Genomic DNA, 21,737 nt, shown 5'->3' on the forward strand with positions numbered 1-21,737 from the left:
ATACTTTCCATTGCAATTCTACCTCTGCACATCCCCAGAAATCTCTGAATATCTCAGCTCTGCTCAAGCCCCTTCAAGAAAAGATAAACCCAGGGCTCAGCCATCCTTATTGCCTGACTGCCCTGATTCCACATGTGTTTTTAAACTTATTCAATGTATTTGAACAGGATTGACAGAACTGGTCCAAATTGAAACCATGGGCACTTTCTTTTGAGAAATTTTAAGAGCAAAATAATGGATTTTACATCCAAAAAGATTTCAGCATGAGGCATTGCGTTTTTCGTATTTTTTTCCATATGGATTTCAACACTTTTCTGCACTCTGTATCTACCTTAAGTTCCAGAAGAAAAGATTGTGTCTCAGTTTTGCTTCTATTAGGTCTAGACTCAGTTACAGCAACTGATCCAAGTGAAGACTGAACCAAGACTTCATATCAGCACTGACCCTAAAGTCACCTTTAGTTTCCATGGTGCATATGGTGATAACGAAAAACATTTTGTTGCTTATATTCTAAATTTTATTTTGGCACTTTCATGTGAATTCTGCATTTTCTATGCTTTTCTGGACAGCATGCAGTTCCTCCCAATCAGAAATATTCAGAAACAAATCATTTCAGGCTCACATATTTGAAAATATCTATAAAAATTATATCGAGAAATATTTATTACTAGACAAGAACAGAATCAATCGTCCTAGACTGCTGTTTTTGTTGACACATCTTACAACATATTTCCTGCCTTGTGATTCCATCCCAGAAATTCCTCTGATGATGAAAACCACTGTCAAATATTTCAGCCCACTGAGCAAACCATTTATTGTATTTCTGATATTACCTTATATTTAACTTTCTGTGTTTACTTTGGGTAATCTATAAGAAGAGTAGCCTCATTATTTCCTGCAATTCTTGATTTTAAATTCCACAATATTGTTTTGACCTTTTTAGTACTGGTAAGGAAATAATACCTACAACCTCTCTATGCCCATACTGTCCACTTGCTGTACCACTTCAGGCTTGGATAAGGATGGGGGCTGGGCAAAAGACTTGCCTAGAAACAAGCAATTAACATGAGATGTGTTTTACAAATATGCCCTAATTTAAGCAGTAGAAGGTCACATGCATGCTAGATAATTAATTTGGGGATTTAACAGACCAAAGGTCAGAATCACAACAAAATTAGCTGGTTTCTTTATATCAGCACTTATGAGGCAGAAGGTGGGGGATATGTATTGTGAGCACTCTCTAACTAAACTGTTGTGCTAGCACAAAACATTACTGCATTAGGCTGTAGCCTGTAATCAATCCCAGCTGGAGGCTCATATCAACATTACTGTTCCTCTTGCCAGTTCCTTGTTAATCCTTTGAAAGGGTAGGTAAAAACAGGACTAGTGTCTTATATTACATAGGTTGATTTATAGAACCCAGCTATTCAAACATTTTATTCTGCACAATTTACAGGCCAAATAATTTTATTTCTGAAATGTTTAATTGGTTAATTTAGACCATACAAAATAAATGACAAAAGGCTCCAGCAGAAATTCCATCCCATAGTCTCATTTTGGAGTATTTTGTTCCCATTTGTAATGTCAGGCCTCCCTGTGTTCATTGTAGAAATGCTTTGTTCGGCCAAGGAGTGAGCTTTTATATACATATAGAATTCTTAGAAATACTGTCATTGAGCCAGGTATTTCAAAATGTATGTTTTCCCAGAACCCCAATCTATCAGATAACATGCTTATCCATGCTGCTCGTCTCCTTCTTTAGAGCTGACACAAGACGGATAGGTTGCTCAAGTGTGAAGTTTTAGCTGCCCTGAGAATGGCATTAACACCCTGATGTACCTCCTGTTTTCCAAACCAGTTAGTCCTACCAAAATGAAGCCAAAAATTACTCTCCCCTGGATGAAAACAGAGGGAAAAAAGCACAATATAATTCTAGCCAGAAAACAACTAGCTAGAGCTTTGTACTTTCTCTTTCCTTTTTTTTCCTTTTGGCTTAAAACCTTCTCCTTCTACTCCCTCCTGACCCATAATCTTCAAAGTAGTTTGGATCCTTGGAGTCCAGTTGACTCATCATGAATCCTGGAAGTTAGTAGCCTGTTTGATGAAAAAGTCCTTTCCTTCTACAAGTTACTGACAAACTCCATCCCCTGTTCACAGAAGTAGCTAGGACCAGAGGGATCCCACATATTGGTTTGTCCCTGATCAAATTCCCAAAACAGACTTTTACTAACCCTGAACATACGGTTGTGTTTTTGCTGGCATCAAATGCAGCTGCTAAGGCTCAGACTAGTTTGTATTCCATAATTCTGTCCATTTTATTCCCATACATTGGTCCTGAACTTCTATATTTTATATAGATGGGTATGAACAAGTTTTCTGGGTTAAATAGCAAGCTATTCATGCTCTGGATACCCCCTAAATACACTACAACATGCTCAAAACACATTGTTGATATTACTAAGTCAGTTATTCAGAAAAGGATGCTGCCTTAAATGAGCGTGAAACCAGAAAAATCTGTGGAACTCAGTGAACACTGAAAATACGTCTAGTCTTAAGGCTTTTGCTTTGGAAAAATGCTACAGCAAATGGGGGACAGTTTCAGGATACAGTTCTACATTTAGGGAGATTCCAGTCTGAGCCTTCATGCATAACTGAGAACAGCCCTTTATTTCATGCTTACTACTTATTTCCAAACTACAGTTAGCTGTGGTTCAAAAACTGATTCTGGTTTTTCTTTTTTCTTTTTTATTTTGAAGATTTTTTGCCTAGCAGAGATGGAAGATTAGAGGAGATCAAAGTTTAAGATAAAGTCTGCAATCCATAAAACAGATTTCAGTCCTTTTGCTCATAGAGGAAACTGTCCCTTGACAGTCACAATAGATAGCCCTGTGGAAACCATTTTGAGAGTTTTTGATTCAAACCTCTATCTGATTGCCTAATGGAAAGAAACGTAATTATATTAGAGTAAATGTGTTATGTTAGCTATTTCATTGATTTTTTTCTATTTTTTAATTCTTTGAAAACCATCATGTTAGAATCTAATAGTGTTTTAGTAAACCATTTTCCTGACATAGACAAATAGAATAAAAAAATTACTTTAAACTCAGTGCTACCTTGATTTTCAACTCTCAAACTTTTTAAGATCTCCTTGACAGTTGAATCCCTATTATATCTTTCACCCTCATCTTGCAACTAGTTTATTCTTCTAAACTTGTAAAAGCAGGTACAGGGACTGGAGAGTTTTCTTCCATTTAGAGCAAATTCTGCTGTGGGGATTTCTTTAACTGAATTAAGTCATCCCTTTGTATAGAGTATTATTTCTTTTTCTGAATACTCATTGTTTGTCTTAAGAAAATCTTTGGTTTAACTATTGATCTCTCATTGATTTTTAATATTATCAAATATCACCCCAGAACTCTGAGCCTTCTTTTTGTTAGTTGAGCAAATATTTCTTACTGAAATTTCACCCAAAGTAAAACTATGAGGACACAAATAAGATGTAGTGCTCTAGGTGAAGAAGCAAAAGAAAGGAAAAAAAAAAAAAGAAAAAAGCAAAATATAGAAAGACTACCTGTTTTAGCAGAAGCCCATACTATGCCTCAGTGGATGTGAAATTTACAGTGACCATGACTGCTATTTATTTGGCATACACAAGGGGTTTGAATATTTATGTCAGAAGTTCTTGGCTAGAGATAGGTGCACACACACAAAGCGTATTATCTGACATGTTTGGGTTCATCTAACACACTGGGCATTGCTTTATGAGGAGCCTGTGTTGGTTCTGTGCATCCAAATACATTCCATATGCATGGACACATCAGCTACACCATGATGTGCAATGATTCCAACACATCCAGAACTGGCAATTTTGATATTCAGGCACTGTGTATCTGAGCAGCCAATGAAACACAGGCATCTTCTTGTCCTGATATCTTCCTGTCCCTACAAGTCTAGCAGAGCTGCCCTGAACACATCCTGTGATCCTCTGCCCAAGGATTCATAGCCTCTGCCTCGACTGGGCTGCTGTCTTATGCAGGAGTTTCCTTGAAAAATAACATAAATTGTCACTTCTGCCCACATAAAATTTATAGGTGGGGAAAGAGTTGTTTAAAGAAGTGCCACAGGCCTAGTAACACTATATTGTCATAAGAAAAAAAGCATAGAATTCCCTAAAATCTGCCCCTGACTGATCAGGACTGGTTTAAATAATTGGTTTCCTCTGTAACTAATATAGCAAAGGATCTCTGCCAGATTTCTAGATATAATGTGAAGTCTGTGCTTAGATATTTAATAATTTATTTGTTTATTAATATTTTTATTTTTAAAATGTGTAATTATTATTATGTTTAATATTTATTAATATTTGTTTACCTTTCTGTATTCTACTTATTAATGTTATATTATTGTTATATTGCTTGTTATATTGTTATACTGTTATATTGTTTAAGAAAACTTTAAATGACTAATGTGTTATTTTATTTTGAGGTAAGGTACTGTGTGACATTTCCTAAATACGTCCTGTGTCCTGAAGCAAGTAATATTTATGGGGGTCACTTGGATGGGCAGTCACCTTTGTGAAGAGAGAGATGTAGTACTTGTTTTAAAGTACTTTTCCTTCTTGCCACTGAGAACTGGGTTCTTTACTCTGCTAGCGGCTCAACAGCGACAGAAACCAAAAGTCTGAAATGGCCAGAATGATCCAAGATAGAACAATTAAAAATGTTGTTTTAAGTATATTCATGTGCAATAGATTTGTAATCTGTGAGTCTGAATTAATAAAAGCAATATAAGGAAAATCCAGTATTTATAGAACTGTTTTCTGGATTGTTTTCTTTATAAGTGAGTAAATAATCTTAGAGGTCTTGATGATCTTAGAGGTCTTTTTGGACTTTAACAATGGTATGATTCTATAACAATGCTGATATCTTCAAGTGTCTTTGTTTAGTACTTCAGGAGCCTCACAGTATAAAGAAGTATGAAAATATAAAGTATAATGGCTTTATGCAAAAAAACCACTGAGCATAAGGAACCAGGCACTTCCCAGGTGTACTTCACTTTTGCTCTCAGTACACACTGACCTTATCCAGTCCCTGATCTTTATTAAATTGAGGTTCTGGAAAATATCTCAGATAAATAGAGTTGTGACCCTGTGAAAGCAAACTCTCTTGTAGACTATTAGGAAATCCAAGTGGACTATTATGCCCCTTCAATGTGAGAAATAGGCTCAGGCACTCAAGGATATTGACATGATCTAGCATAGTAAAAGGGGTTTCAGACAAGGTTTAAAACCTCTAAGGGTCATTTGCAAAACATACATCTTCACTAAATAGGTGCTTCTTGATTTTTGTAAGGATAACACTTGTACTGGGCATTTTTATCTCAGGTTATCTACCGCAAGTAAATGTAATTTTCTGTTTGTTGGATGTGCTCTATCTAAGTGTACCTATACATATTTGAAAGTAGGTGAATAGTGACTTGGGAATTCTCATTTAGTAAATACAAGCTTCTTGGGTCCCATAGGTTTGAGGGTTTTTTGACCCTAAATGGACTTTCAGCAAATCTTTCTCATTAACTCAGTTTTCACACTGATGCAAACATATGGAACTAAACCTTCCCCCTTCAAAACACCTTCATTTTTACTTTGTGAGGGCTGCATAAGTTTGTCAAATAGTAAAATCTGAAGCTTCTTTTGATGGAAAAAAAATCATATAAGAAAAAATCTTCTACAAATCATTCTCAAAAGCCAAACATTTTCAAGATGTGATAGACACTTGTATGTCAAAGTTTATTCGTTTTATGGGATTGTTCTGAGGGCTGGATGTTTTGCTTATGCAATCTCCCAGAAATCTTGAAAAGGCTCTTTTTAAAAACTGAAAATCTTTACAAAAGTTTTCACATACAAAAAAATCTAAGTGCTTATTATAAAAACATGAAAGTGTCCTTTGAACCATGAGCTCATAGGAAGAATGGATTTAGGCTGTTGGCAATGCTGCAGCTAAAATTTCTTTTTAGAATTTTAGAGAGCTGAAAAAGAAAGTGATTTACTTTAAGCTATATTTTTTCAAGGCCATTTATATATCACATTGTCAGTCATCTGAAGATTCATATGGCAGCTTCATAGCAAATAATTTTTCCTAAAGCCAGAGTCATTATTAGAGCTGGACAAATAAAGGAACAATTCTATCTCATAAATAATGTAAAAATTCTGAGGGTATCTTTTTTCTGTAAAAGGCAGAACTGAGTCTTTTCAATGTGTTTGAATCAGCATGAGGATAGTCAATAGGTAAGAACAAGCGTTTGAATTTGCATTTAGAGTAATATATTCTTTGCATTGGCTCCTAGGTTAACAGTCACATCAGTATGAACTCCTTATCTTGATCAATCTTCAACTTGAACTTCCATCAAAACTGGTAAAATTCCACTAAAAGGTCTCACTTGAGTTGAAATGATATTTTACTGGTGGGAGAATAAAAAGAAGAAAAATTATTGTTTGACACTTTTTGTTGTTGTCTGATCCTTGCTTCTTTGGTGGCAAAAACTAGCAAGTAGTGTACTGCAATCGCTAGATGCAAAAATGATTCCACCACAAATTATTTTAAAGGGAGGAAGTAATGCCAGCAAATTCCATGCTATCAACAGGCTTACACTGTCACATTATCATGAACAGAGGAAAGAGACTCAAGAATAATTAAAAAAAAAACATTTAAAAATTATTATTTTACTTTCCTACAGAATTTAAATTCATATCAAATAAATTTCTGCTCTATAATTTGGTTTTAGAGTCCAGAAACTGTTTTGGTTTCTATGTAATTGAACAAGCATGTCCTGTTCTCTTACAGAGCTGGATTTGATTCTGTGGACTCCAACAGGGATAGCTCTGATTAAAACTTTCTGTGGTGTTGGTCACTGAAACATGAAGGAAATTAATATGCTCAAGAGAGCTGTCCCTCCATGCAATTTGGTTGCAATTAATAGCACAGTCAGAAGTTATTAAGTAGGGACTGACTAGCAGACTGACAGATTCCTGTGCGTGCTGCCTCCTCTCCCACACAAAATAACTCCTTCATTTTGGAAACTGAGTGATATCGCTTAGCTACACCTTGTCAGAAAAATTTCTGGGTTTTGGCTTTAATTCTGTTAAATTCCTTGTTGTTGTGATAAAAGCTGAAGTTTCCCCACCCATTTCTTCCCTAATGTGTAGCCACCTCCCATTGTTCTGCCTTTCCCACGCCATGTGGTTTTGGCCACTCCCTTGGGTTTTCCCTATTGGTTCCTGTACCCTAATTCTGCCCATGTACCTCCCCTGTGCCCAGAGGTCACTGGGCCTGTGTGCTGTCCCCACCCCTCTGTTTGTATAGAAAACTACTTACCATCCGCTGTCTTGTTGTCTATGCACCACGTGTGTCTGTGCACCAGGTATGTCTGTGCACATCTGTCTGTGCATGCCATGTCTTTACCCATGAGGCATCTCTGCTTCAGGGTGGTCCTTGGCCTCTGGTGTGAATGTGAATAAAACCTTCCATGGACACTGTATGTAGACTCTCCTCACCTCCTTTACCACCGCCGGTTGCGAAGAACAGACAAAACCAGAGCTACCCTTATGGCTCCCCAGCCAGTGAGAGCACAGTGTCTGCCCTGGATCTGAGAGTTTGGTGCACTGAGGCACTGAACCAAGCTGGGCAGAGACACTCTCAAGTAAGGTCTCTTATAATATCCTTTAAACTACAGCACCTTGTTAGTTTTCTCTTGGTCAGCTTTTAAGCATTTTTATATTTTCAAAGTAAATTCCAGATATTTTGAATTCTTCTACAATTCTTATGCAATATTCAAGACTTTTACATGTAGGCACATTAAATATCATAATTTAAAAGAGAGACATTTAGAGGACATTAAGGGTTGGCTGCATAAAGGCAGGACACAACATCATGCTAAGACTTCATTGTAAATACTTATTGGCATCAGTCTATCTTGTGTTCATCAGCATTCTTTGGACACAACCCCCTGAAACATAGACAGATATAAACAAGCATTGGAAATGTGCAAATATAATCCCACGTGGTCACAGGCCATGACATACCACCAGACTCATTTTTCTTGAAGGGATAAACTGTATATTGCTTGCAGCCCTCCTCTCCTGCCTGTTTAATATTCAAACCAAGACTGAGCACCAGTGAGAAAGGGCAACATCCACACCATGCTGTTAAAAGAATTTCTGCTTGTTACCCGAGATTTCCATGAGAACACAAAATATTGTGATCAAGACTCTCACTGTGTGATTACGTTGTGTTTCACATATTATATGAATATCTGAGCCACTGAGCCACCATTTTAAATGGTGTGAGAATGATTCCCTTGGAACTTAAGATGGAAGAAATTTATCTTTTACCATATTGAGTGGCCATGGACATGTAACATGGTAACAACCAACAGTTTTCTGGAGACATGATTTCCTAATGTCTTTTGGAGTTGCCTGGTTCCACACTGGAACTTCCACATTGAAAATAGTCATCTCTTTCATGCTATTTTTTGAGTAGTAAATACCTGTGTAAAACAAATTTTCATTTTCAATAAGCACAGCAGAGACTCAAAATTCTGGTGCAACATACATGAACTTTGTAATTTTTACTTGTGTCACTATAAAAATGTGATACTATCCTTAACTGTTCAATCCAAGCTGAGTTGTATGGAGTTCTTCCTGTTGTCAGAACGTGGGAACAATTAAACCTTGTGGAAGCACAAAGGAGGAAAGCCAGCCACTGCTGCTGCCACTTGCAGGAGAACAGACTTGTCATTTACTGTAGACAATCAGTAAATTTGCTTTTTAGCAAGCAGAACTCGGCATCTGGGCAATGAACTTTCAACCTAATCATCATCATAGATAGGATGTTCAATTTGGCAGGGCAAAGACACCTTTACAAAGAATTATAAGATTTCATCTTAAGAATATGTAATGGATACTTATTTACTGTTTCGGGCTTTCAGTGGCTGAGTTTCAAAGCACAAATATAAATTGTACTCATTTATTATATTGTAAATTAATCAGAAAATTGTTTTACACTTAAAAAAGACAATTTGCAATCACTTTTAAGACTTATGGGATGTGTGTGTGTGTCATAGCCTTTTTAAGAATCTTTAATTTAATTTCCTTCTTGAAAAACAATACCTTTGCTTTATGTAGTTTTATATTTGTTAGCCAAAAATTTTAATGGTGTAAGACAGGCCATTTCTGTGACTGAAAGCCCCATCAGCCTTCTAAAATCTTTTTTCTAAGTCATCTTTTTGAAGTTACTATTATTCACCTTCCAATTTGATTGCAGTAACATGTTACTATGTACCTGTATCATTACCATTTAATGATATAATCCTGGGAAACATCCTCCTAATTGGGTCTTTTGCTACCAATTAGACAAAAGGGGGCCTTTTGTTGTAGGGCTTCTTATACCACTGATCTGAGAAAAATAGGCTGTTCATATGCATAATAGCTGCCACCAGTTGTGGTAACTAGTCTCCTCTAGAATCACATGCAGTCAAGTACCTGACTCTGAAAATTACATCTGCTGAGACAAAAAGAAAAAAAGAGTGTTTGTGGTGGTGGGGGGGGTTGTTTGTTTCAGTTTGGTTTTTGGGGTTTTTTGGTGGTTTTGTGTTGGTTTGGTTTTGGTTTGCTTTGCTTTTTGGTTTTTTGGTTTTGGGTTTTTTTGGGTTTTTAGGGTTTTTTTGTAGGTTGATTTTGGGGGGTTTGTTTTGGTTTTGGGGGTTTTTTGGTTGTGTTTGTTGTGGGTTTTTTCATTGTTTGTTTTTGGGTTTTTTTCCTTGGTTTTTCAGTTTTTTGCAGATCTGAGCCTCTGTTGAAGGTAGTAGATGTACTAAATAGAATAGATCTTTTTTATTACTTTCCAATTTATGATAAGCAAACAGCATGACATCTCAGAGACAGTAGCTGGTATAATACAGAGAATATATTGCTTTGGATCATATAAATATCGTAAATGCCAAGACCCAACACTGGTTTCTGAAAACATGTGACTGTTTCAATCTTTTTAGTATAAACATTTTATTGTGATCATTATCAAAAGCACATCACATTTACATCACCTTTGTAAAGCAAAAACATATTGTTCTAATTTTAAAAATTTGAACTTCTCCAAGATAATATAGATAAACTGCTACAGAAATATCAAGAACATGTTTCTTGACTGCATCCATTTTTTACCACACACTTAAGGATAATGGAGAGGACCTGGATTTGGGTCCTGAATCCAGAGATGAGTGTTATACCAGCTAAGCTCCAACAGGTTGCCGAAGAACTCAAAGTTGTTCCTGAGCTTGCAGGTTGAATCTAAGTTTCCTGGAATTTGTCAAACAACAAAAAGCTCTGGTAAAGACTTCTTCCTATCTGCAGCATGTTTCATCTAGACACTATTATAAGAAGAGGGTTCTGGGTTCAGCAATATCGGCTTTTTATGTGCAGAAAGCTCTCACCACGGGAGCAGAGTCATCCTTCTGCTGCCTGTGGGTGGGCTGCTGTCCGCAGCTCACAGCCTTCCAACCTCCCTGCAAAACCAGGGCAAAGATGTGACTATGACACAACAAAGTCATGCAGTCATGTGGAATACAAAGGCACAAACCAGCTCTGGGATATTTAGACAGAGAAAAGTTGTTTAACAGCATTTTTTGCCCTAGGAACTCTCTGAGCTGTATCACATACACTATGTGTGAGGTTTAGGTTTAATTGCAAATAATTTGAAGTCCACCTTTCAGCTTTACCACTGAAAACAAGGAGCAAATGTTCAGCACATATTTAGGCAACAGTTAAATTAAACTAAGTCTTTCAGTTAAAGAAGCTTTTATCCATGAATCTTACTGTACTTGAAACACTAAACTTTTACTAATACCATAACATAGAAATGATTGCTGGAAAATAGTCTTTACCATTCCCATCTATCTTTTAAATATTAAAGTGCTGTTCCCTGTGGTATGTTTTCAGGCATTTTGACTTCTTTAAGCAGCTTATTCATTCGGTGGAATCACTTTCAGGTTATGTTATTCCTGCACTACCATCTTAGCAATGTTGGAGAGGATCTTTGTAAACCGCCTGAATATTAAACTCATTCCCTCAGAGGAGATTATTGTGTAGCCCAGTAGAATTTACTCTTCAGAATTTCATATGGACATTCAAGCTACACATCCCTTTGCTTTTAATCCAATTAATGCTGCTTATGAAGCCTAAAAAAAGTATTGTTCCTCCTTGTGTACCTGTATTTCACTCTGATGAATATTCTTGTCATATCTTTGTGATTGTTCTCTATTCTCTACAGAATTTATTTAATTTTTCTTCTTTCTCACTCTTCCCCCTTTTTTTTAGTGTAATTGAACTTTCTTCACTTGTCACATTTTTCCACCCCTGATATTAGTAAAATATTGTACTTCAGCTTTATTTTCATTAGGCTGTGAGAGCAAAAATTTGTGGTTTTTTCTGTCTTGAGGAGGCCTCAAGGTGTTGGGGGAAAGTTGTTTGGTTTGTGCATGTTTTTCTACACTGCCTTAAACTATGTTGGTTTAACATTGCCATTCTTAAGGGAATTTTGCCACAGCTTGTCATACGTAGCCTTCTGTAAGAATTACTGCTTTCCTCTTTATTGTCTCCTAGGATTTCTGTGTGTTACATTGTGCTTGGTTGCTTTCTGGGGTGTTTTCTTATTGTTGTTGGTCTGATTTTTTTATTTAAACAATCTTTTGTAGATTTTGCATCTTCTAACATCCTAATTCTTAGAGTCAATTCATTTGGTTTCCTCTGTGCATGACCATACATGTATATTCACCTACACGTTCCCATTAATAATTTTTAGTCATTCAGATTGAACAAATGTTGACAGAAGGCTGAAATTTCAAAAATAGTAAGTTTAATGAAAAATATATAGGTTCTGTTATTGGTCTTAACTGAGAGAAATAGGCTGCTATGTTAAGCCAGAAAAAACATATAGAAGAGAGAGAAGGACTTCATCAAAGGAAGATATTTTCTACATTATTAACCCCCTGGACAACAGAAAACCCAGTCAAGGAACACAAAGCTATGGGAGTCCAACTCCATTGGTTCTCTGATGATAAAAGCATGTGCTTTGCAATAAACTCAATTGTTTCCAGTTCTATTTTTTATCTGCCTGTATATTGGCTCTCTGTGGGCTCAGTTACTTACCCTAAATTGTCTGACTGATACCTTGTGAGCATAACATAAAGGTGAGAAATTGTGTAGGCATCCTTATTTGTAGTGAGACTATACATACTCAGGAGTGAGCATATCTATAAGTCTATGTGAAGAGTAAATGCACCCAAAAAAACCCACCCATTAATTTTAAAATGCCCAAGTCTCAGGGCATGGAGGGCACAGCTCTTGGGATTTACACTGCCTGAGGAGTTAGTTCTACACATTGCCTAGCCTGAAAATGCAGCATTTCCATCTATGATTTTTTTTTTTTTGGACACATCAGGGATATAAGAAGTTCTACTGAATTCAAAAAACACTTTGAAAGCATGACTTTTAAAAGTAGGTATAGGAAATGGGGCAAATTGTATATGCCTTTCACCAGCATGAAGCACAGGAGCAGTACTTCCTAAACTCTGCTGGAATAAGGCATTGCTTTATTATCCTTACAGGCACATCAAATCCTTCTGCTTCTAATCTTCTAGAAATGTTTAAAAAATCTTTCACACTGATGTTTTCATTGGCATTCATCTTCAAAGGTTCAATTCCAGTGCTGAAATAATTCTTGATAGTCTTCTTTGGGTTTTTTTTTTTCCCCTGTTCGTTAAATGACAAGCTCTCAGATCCTTTCATTCTATTTGCACCACTTCCAGATTTCCAAGTACCTGGCTTTTAGCAGAGGTACCCCATCACAGCTGCAGTCTAACTAAGGCATGATTGCAGCCTTCGGATGCTGAAACACCTACCAAAATAAATACGAACTATTCTTCCACATAATTATTTTGCTGCTCTTTTTTGTTGTTGTTATTTTAAATGTAAAACAAAGAAAGATGCTGGATCTTCAGCACGCCTTTCTGAAAAGATAATTATTTTTATATAGACGTAATTATGTATTTGTGTGTATACCACCTTCCAGAAAAAATGTACCAAAAATGCACAAAAATATTCTATTTATAAGCCAGGTCTACTAAGTCTGTACATTCTAGGATAGATCAGCTCTCCTATAGCCTGTCTAAGTTACAGTGCAAGCACCTGACTTCCATGGAAAAACAATTTAGTAAACAGCCACTTATTTTACAATATAGACTGTAAGACTGCAAAAGAAAAACAAAAAAGAAATGCAAAAAGAAACATTTTCTTTCCAAGGTTCTCTGTGCTTCAGGTTTAGGCAGATCAATGCTGGCATCCTGCCCAGCTTCCAAGACTGAGTTGTTAGCTATTCACCGAACCTCCTCATTATGGTACACACCCTCGGTGTATCTGCTTACTGACTAGAGGAGAAGTCAAACCCCATCCTTTATTTAGCAATTAACAGTTACCTGGGAACTAAAGGCTTAGAGCCAAGATCCTCCTCAGCCTGAGCAGATTTCTATATGCAGTTCCCACTTTCCCTAGCCACCAGACTAGCTTTTTACTTACCTGAGGGCCCCATGTTTGCTTTCCCTCAAATCATTGCTGCAGAGGAGTTTGGTGCATGAGAGATATAGAACGTGAAGGGTCAGGGCAGGAAGGAAACTCAGAGTAGCCACAGGGCTCTTGAAGCCAGGGCAGGGAAATGTCCTTCTTCCAGGAGCCTCAGGGCAACGTGAGGCAGCCAGTTTGCAGATTAAAGCATCAGATGTACAAAGAGCTTGGATCACATAACCCTGGGGAGTGATTTCCTTCATTCTAGAGCAGGCATTTTACCATCTGTGCCAGAGCTCCTGCTGACTGTGCTGACTACAATTCCAACAGCTTTAGGGAAAGTTTTCTTATTTGGATTGCTTGTAGACATCTATGTGAGGACACATAAATGCAGACATCTTAACCTGAGATCTGAATCACACCATTTCTACTTTATTTGAAAATCATAGCGGAGAAAATATTACAAGGACCAAGATCAGGGACTAAAATCTGCTCTTTCCCATGGGAATGTGGTCTTCTTTTACTAGTTCCATGTCCATCTCATTGTCAAAAGAGGGGATGCTGCACTTCTTCCATTTCTCAAATATCTCATACTGAGGTGATTAGGTCAAGCTCCTGAGATCTAAGTGCTATGAGTTAAACCCCCCATCTGTTCAAGAAGAGTTACAACCAACATTTCCTTTTTCCAGTGTTCTCCAGCTACTCAGTTACTGCAGGAAAGAAGTAGGTCACTGCTCCACCTTTGAATAAAGACTCTTCTGGGTATGCTGCAGGTTGAAGATTACTTTATTTCTAGTACAGTTTATAACTGTGGCTGAATGACCTAGATTTCCAGAGATATTTGGATAGTAGCTGTTTCCACAAATTTATGTAACTCTTGTTGATACTTTTCCATGTCAGCTGACACTGCTAAGCTAAAATACAAGGCATATCAGAATGTTTTGGAGTAATCTTGATTCTGAAATATTTTATGTTTACATTGGATCATGAGTTAGTTTAATTTTATCATCTCTAGGACACAGAACATTTCGTCTCAGGAGGCTGCTTATTCTTTATTTCAAGGCTGTGTTCTCACTGCTGGATAGCTGCATTTAATGTTCAGAGACCTTTCTAAATTCTTACTGTAAGTCACCATTTAGCCAGAGCTCTGCAACTAGAATGGTGACACCCATGCCACCAAATTTGCAATAACACGCTGGAGATCTATGGGGTTGCACCCATTATATGAGAGCTAAGATTTTTCTAGCCTTAAAAGGTTTTCACCTAACCATATGCATGATCGCATTGATTATTTATGTGTTTATCTAGAACCTAAGCTAGAATTTAAGTTGATGTTAATTTAAGGTGTGGCTTGTGTTTAGCAATCATAGATCTGAGACATAAAATCATAGAAATACAGTTTTCATGGTGCTGAAGGGCAGAGTTTGGTTAGAAGTGGTACACAGACACTTCACTTCTGAGATGACCGAATAGATATCAGACAGAAAAAGGGATGTTGGTGGGGCTTTTTTGTCCAGACTAGGATGAGTCTAATTTTCTGTAGTCACTAGCACAATCTGCATAATAGCACCAAGTCTCTGTGGAGCTAACCCAACTCTGCACTGCCATGAAGAACAAATAGAGGATAGTCAAATTTGAAATGTCATTACTGGCCAATAGAGACAATATCCTTTTATTTTATAAGCTGTCTGATTTCCCATTAAAAATTTTATATTGAATACACTAGACTATGCTGACCTTTGTGATGAATGCGTAAATCATGCTGCAAGCAGATCAGAAAGAAAAAGAAATGTCAATACAAAGTAACAAATATGGATGAAATTAGTTTAATTACAGTGGAATTCCTCATGGATTATATTATACTTGCAGTAATACTAAAAGAGTTCACCATGATTAATGTTATTAAAGTGTGTGCCAAACGAAATAATGATTTGCTCCTTTCATAGGAAAAAGGTTTCTACTTACAGTGTAGTAAGATGAGATATTTTATGTTTGCTGTGTAGGTACATTAATATCTGTAATTAAATGAATTAGAAGCAAGGGCATATATAGCATTTTCCAAAGATGATTTCTCCCTGTTGGACACCATCTCTGACCCTCTCCTTTCTTCTGCCTCAGCTTCTTGTTTTGGATGGGTCCTCTTTGTTCTTTTACAAGATATAAAGCTTTTAAAACTCCCCCACTTGTCTCTCTCTTCAGTTTATTTTTTCATCCTGCTATCTTCTTATAGCTACAGAAGTTTGTCACTTTTTTTAAAAAATCCCTCCTAATTTCTGGCCTATTTCAAAGGTTCAGTAGTTTTCTTTTCAACATTTACCACTTAAAATGTCCTTTTTCACACTCACCTTGACTCTCAGCACTGAATCTTCTTGTAGTTGACAAGTGATCATTTTTAGTAAATTTTTTAGCATGTACTGAACTTTCATTTTGCCAGACCAGTCGGTTCATAGAACACCATCACCAATTCTATCTTTCTTGGCTTTTTTTCTGATCTCTCCTGTTTCTTCTCGTTTCTCTACTCTTGGTTTTTGTTGTTTGTTTGTTATTTTTAACTATTGTTTATTGTCTCTCATTCCTTTATCTTGCCTTTTTTTCATGTCCCTAAGGAAACAAATTGTAGCAGCATCATTATTCTCTTGTTTCTGGACTTATATTCCAAATTTTTAGATGAATTAAAATATCACTCTGAGTTTTCATTCTCTGCTCCACTTTTTCTCCTCTATTTTCAAGATTACACCCAAATAATATGCCTAAAAAGTATAAAACACAGCCTTTGCAGCCAATATATGAAGGTAAGACTTATGGCTTATATGTCATAATGTCTTTTATTCTGATTCAGCACAACTTGCTATATTCAGAATAATGTAGCTCTTGGTTCATCACTTTGTTTCTACTATTTCTCTTTTTGCATCTTTCCACTGCTGTTCCATAAATCAGCCCAAGAAACAAGTTCTTTGTTTTGCTAATTCATCCTATCACATCCAAATGTTAAGAGACGAGACTTGCCTTCAGTGCCTAAATTTCACATTTTATTTCAGGCTAAATTTCTACACTGATATTATCATAAATGTTCCCTCAAAACAAACTTATCCCCCTTCAAATCCACCTTTAAAACCTGTGTAAATGAAGATGTATAACAGCAGAATGACCAAAGGTGACACAAGAGCACTCTATCTACTGACGATTGTGTATTGTAATTTCCCTACACAGTTTTATGTGTGTGTATATATATGTGTGTGTGTTAACTGCTAGCCCAAAGTTTGTGCTTAAGCCTTCTTAAGCTCTTTCTGTTAGAAAGCCTCTTATTTTATTGTATTTGTCCACATTCTGGAAAAAAAATAATGGATCATAACCAAATTCATAGCTAATATAAAAATACACGTATAAGTAGCATTTCTGAGGGCCTTGTTTTATATATATTTCATATGTCTGCAGAGCAATGAAAAGATAGATGGCTCAGTTACTTTGAATGAGTTCACCTCACCAAACGTCAGCTACATCTGTGGTAAATTTCTTTTATAGTCAATAGGGAAAATAAGTACTTCTAGAATGTGATTCACTTCCTCTTAATATGGATGTCAAAACTTGGTATATAGCAAGAATGAAATCCTACTCTGCTAATGCTCAACTGGAGTCCTGCCATCAGCCTCAGTAGGGCCAGAATTTATCCCCAAATATGCTAAGAGCTTTTTCAGAGATATATTCAAATTAACTTTCCAAACTCAACAAAGAACACCAAAATCTTAAGCCAAACCTAGCAAAAGATCCAAAATAAATATGACTTCTCCAATATTATAACTTCTAAAGTAGAAAATGTATAAATTTCCACTTAGAACATGACATGAATAGTGACATGTTAAATAAATAACTAAGTAAGTTACAATTACATATTTTAATCAGAGACAGAATTTTGGATCACCTCTGTGGAAAAAATAGATACCAGTGAGCAACCAAGCCACCACCTCAAAATAAAAATAAATGTTCATTATCAGTCCTAATCAAATTAATTAATTAGAATATATATTAGAAACAGAATGACTAAAACAAACTAACATTTTCTTAATCTTTAAAAAAAATCTCACTTCCCCAATGTCTAATAACTCAGTCTAAGTCATCTATTTATCTATATTTCATGATCAGCATTAGTGAAGAAAAATTTCTTATTAGAAAACATAAAGGTTGAAAAGTCATCAAGGTGCAGATAATGCTTTTATCACATGCCAATTTCTTTCTCAGAAAACGATTAAGGAGAAATAGCAGAACATTTTGTGGAATTGTATTATTAAAATTTCAATAATAATTGTCATCTTGTCACAACATCTCTGGACTGCTTTCTGTGAAACCCCACTTCAAATATAAAAAACACTTCCAAATAAAATGTTGTAATCCCTAAATGAGCATGGTGGTGCACTCAGCTTCTCCCCAGCCCACACTATGTGCTGAGAAGTGCTTCCTAGTCCTTGGCCTTGATGAACAGCAGCTGGGCTCAGCTCCTCTTGAGGTTATCAGGAACACTGTCTGCTCCCAGGAACTTTTGCTGTCTAACAGGCTCCTGTTTTTTGACAAACAGCCTTGGAAACTAATTTTTCTTGCCTGAATAGCAACCCAATTAGAGTAATATTTTCGTTTGCAAACTTTCAAAGAAAGTTACTGATCTGAATTGTAGCAGGGGGGAAAATTACTATCACTAAAGCCAACTCTCTTGCCACCCTATAAACAGCAGTCCAAAATGAGATCCTTGGAGCTTTCCTGACCTGCTGTGAGCTGTGACCAACATCTCCCTCTCGGGGCCAGTGAGCTCTCCAGTTTGCTGTACTCAGAGGATCACCAAATAACAACAGGTCCTGGGCTGATACCTCCACTTCTCAAGGTTCAATGCTTTAGCCCTTGAGAGGATGCAAAGGCATCCAAATGAGTATTTCACTGAATTTGAGGGGAATTTTTCTCATGTATACAGACTCTTCATGTCTGTGTGCATGTGAGTGTGAATATGCTATAGCAAATGTACTTATGAATATTGTTCTCATAGATTCTTAAAGAGTTTAACTTTGTAGTAAGTCAGGCCTGTAAGTTACTGTTGTGATACAATAAATTCTACATGAATCCTTTGCTAAATCACTTAATTTAAGCTATCAAGTGCTGTCAAGTGCAGTTGGGCTTTTAAGCATAAGCCCTTGGTCAAGTTCAGGCTGTTTAGTATGGGGATTTATTCTGAACCTCATGACTCAACAGGATGATCTTCCATATTCCTTTTTATCCTTAACTTTTCCTATCCATTTCTGTACCCCTCAAACCTCCCCACTCCACTACCCCCTACAGCTTCCACCTGGATAACTTTGGGGTTATTTTGTTTTGGATTGATTTATTTTGGATTTTTGTTGGATTTTTCTCTGTGTGCTTTAACCATGTAGTAAGCAGTAGAGTGAATCTTGCCAACAAACTTTGTTGTGCTTTTTCTTTCATATTAAACCTGTTTTTGCTGATACTTTTGCATGTGATTCCTTAAGCAATCTTAAAACATTCATTCGCAACAACGAGGAGGAAAACTTGAAATGTGATGTGTGAGGATAAAACTTTTTTTGTACTTAACCAACTTATACATGCTTTACTTCCCACTTAAACCTTATGCTTCTCAGGACAGGATCACAACACTGTTTATGAAAATAGGTGACAGATTGTACTGGGTTTGACTGGGATAATTTTTTTCACAATAGCTGGTATGGAGCTGTGTTTTGGATTTGTGCTGGAAACGGTATTGAAAATCCAGAGAGGCTTTAGTTATTGCTGAGCAGTTCTTGCACAGAGCCAAAGCCTTTTCTGCTTCTCACCCCACCTCACCAGGAAGGAGGTTTTGGGTGCACAAGGAGTTGGCAGGGGACAGACCCAGAGCAGCTGACCCCAACTGGTATCCCAAACCATATGGCATGATGATCAGCATATAGAGCTGGGAGAAAAAGAAGGAAACAGGGATACTGTTCAAAGTTATAGCATTTGTCTTCCCAAGTTATGGTTACATGTGATGGAGCCCTGTTTTCCTGTCTGCTGACAGGAAGTAGTGAATTAACATTTTGTTTTGCTTGCCTTGCATGCACAGCTTTTGCTTTACCTATTAAATTGCTTTTCACTCACCCCATGAGTTTTCTCACTTCTACTTTTCTGGTTCTTTCCACCATCCAACTGAGTGGAGCAAGTAAGCAACTGTGTGAGGCTGAGCTCCCTGCCAGGGATAAACCACAACACATGTTAAGATATAGATGTGGCATGAGTTACTTAAGTTGCACAAAAAATATTCAAAAATATTCATCTCTGTTTTTCTGCTTTACATGGTTTAGACCAATGGGATAAAACATACAGGAAACCCATGAGAAGTAAAGAATCTGTGATTGAGTACTTTTGTAATAGGTATGGTATATTTGTCTAAGAAATCAGGAAAAGCCACAAAGACTAAACTAGTAACATATTTATAAAAAAGATGACCAGTAATCAGTTTAAGAGATCTTACTTCAAAGTATTACCCTACTTCAGGAACATTAAAAGGAGTAAGGAAATCTGCCTACAGTGTTGGAAAATTGCTAAACAAAAGAGACATTCATTTTAAAAAAACCCAAACATAAAATATATTAAATCCTATTGACAAAAGGAGATGGGGAAATATTCAACAACTGGCAAAAGTATAAAAACAAACTCAAATGAGAACCATAAGTTTCACAGCAATCTAGTGGAAAAAAAAAGGATGGGACCACAACTCAGCTACATACTGATTCAACTCACAGGCTATCAGTTGACACTGAGTGATATATGAAATCCCAAAGAACGCCAAAATCCAAACCAGCATAATATTTAAACTATAAAGGGGCCCTGCTGACCCATTCCAGAGTTTTCCTTATTTTTTAAATTAAGGTTGGCCTCTTAGGCATGCTTTGGCCAAGCTCTCAAAAGAAGGGATTTAAGCCTTTTTTATTTGGAATCATCATTTACTTAAAGCTCATACTTCTCTCTTCAAAGCCTAAGCAGGGGCTGTATCATCAATGCACAAGAGCAGCTGAGAGCAGACAGGCTGTGCACACTGTAACTGTCCAGATATCTTGAGCCATGCTGTCTGTGCAGAAGAATTCTGAATCTGAGCTGAATCTGAGGATTGCAAATTTAACCAGGTTTCCAAATGCTTTTTGTTGTTGAAGTGGCACAAAGAAGAAAAACTGTACCAAGGACTCTAGCCCTGAGATTTCAGATTCAAAAGTCATTGATTAAAACTTATACATGCTGGTTAAACTTGGAGGAAGAAAACTATTATAAGATTTGGATTAAGCATCAGCTGAAAGCAAACACTTTTATTTTTTTCCCACCAAATGCACAACTAGAAAAATCCTCAAAGACTAGAAAATGATGTTTAAGCGACTGAGCTTTTATTATCATAACTATGTTTCTAATGTCTTTCAATTATGTTGAGGAACAGAAGGATCAAAATTCTGAGATGTGGGAATTTGTATGGTATTTGTGGTCTCACCATACCTCAAAATTCTGGAAATAGCAGAAAAGAGTTTGTACTCTCAAGATTTATAGTCAAATTTCTAGACTTCTCAGGCTGGCTAACTATGTTATAGACAAGCCCAAAATAATAATCTTCAATTCTGGTCAACTGCAAACCGCAGATTAAAATCAGCATCCATGGTCTGTACGTCTGTGCTTTTGTAGTTTGGATGAATTATCTGAATCAAACATTCAAGGCATCAACCACAGGGAAAGATCAATCAGAAACATATGCCATTTTCAAGATATTCCTCCAGCTGTTAAGAGGAATAGAGAGATGGTTCCTTGAAAAGATCCATAAGTACTTCTGATCCACCCCAAAAAAGCCAGTAGAAGTAACATTATGAAAATAACAGTGAAAGCTCTCCTTACTATCCTCTTACACACTTGCATTTTTGGATAGTGTTGTCTTTAAGTGGTGAAAATTACTACCTGTCCCTCCTTTCTCTGTATGGAGATGGCACAGTTCTGTCCCATTTTTCTTTTAAATGACACTAAATGTTTTAATCTAGAATCTCAAAATTTATCTGCTTCAGTCACAGAACAGGAAAGAAAGGGGTTGACATTTAGAAATGTTTTACTGGAAATTTGGGAGGGAGGG

This window comes from Lichenostomus cassidix, chromosome 3 (assembly GCF_008360975.1).
Source record: "Lichenostomus cassidix isolate B80296 chromosome 3, HeHo_3.0, whole genome shotgun sequence".
In the NCBI taxonomy this organism is placed as follows: domain Eukaryota; kingdom Metazoa; phylum Chordata; class Aves; order Passeriformes; family Meliphagidae; genus Lichenostomus; species Lichenostomus cassidix.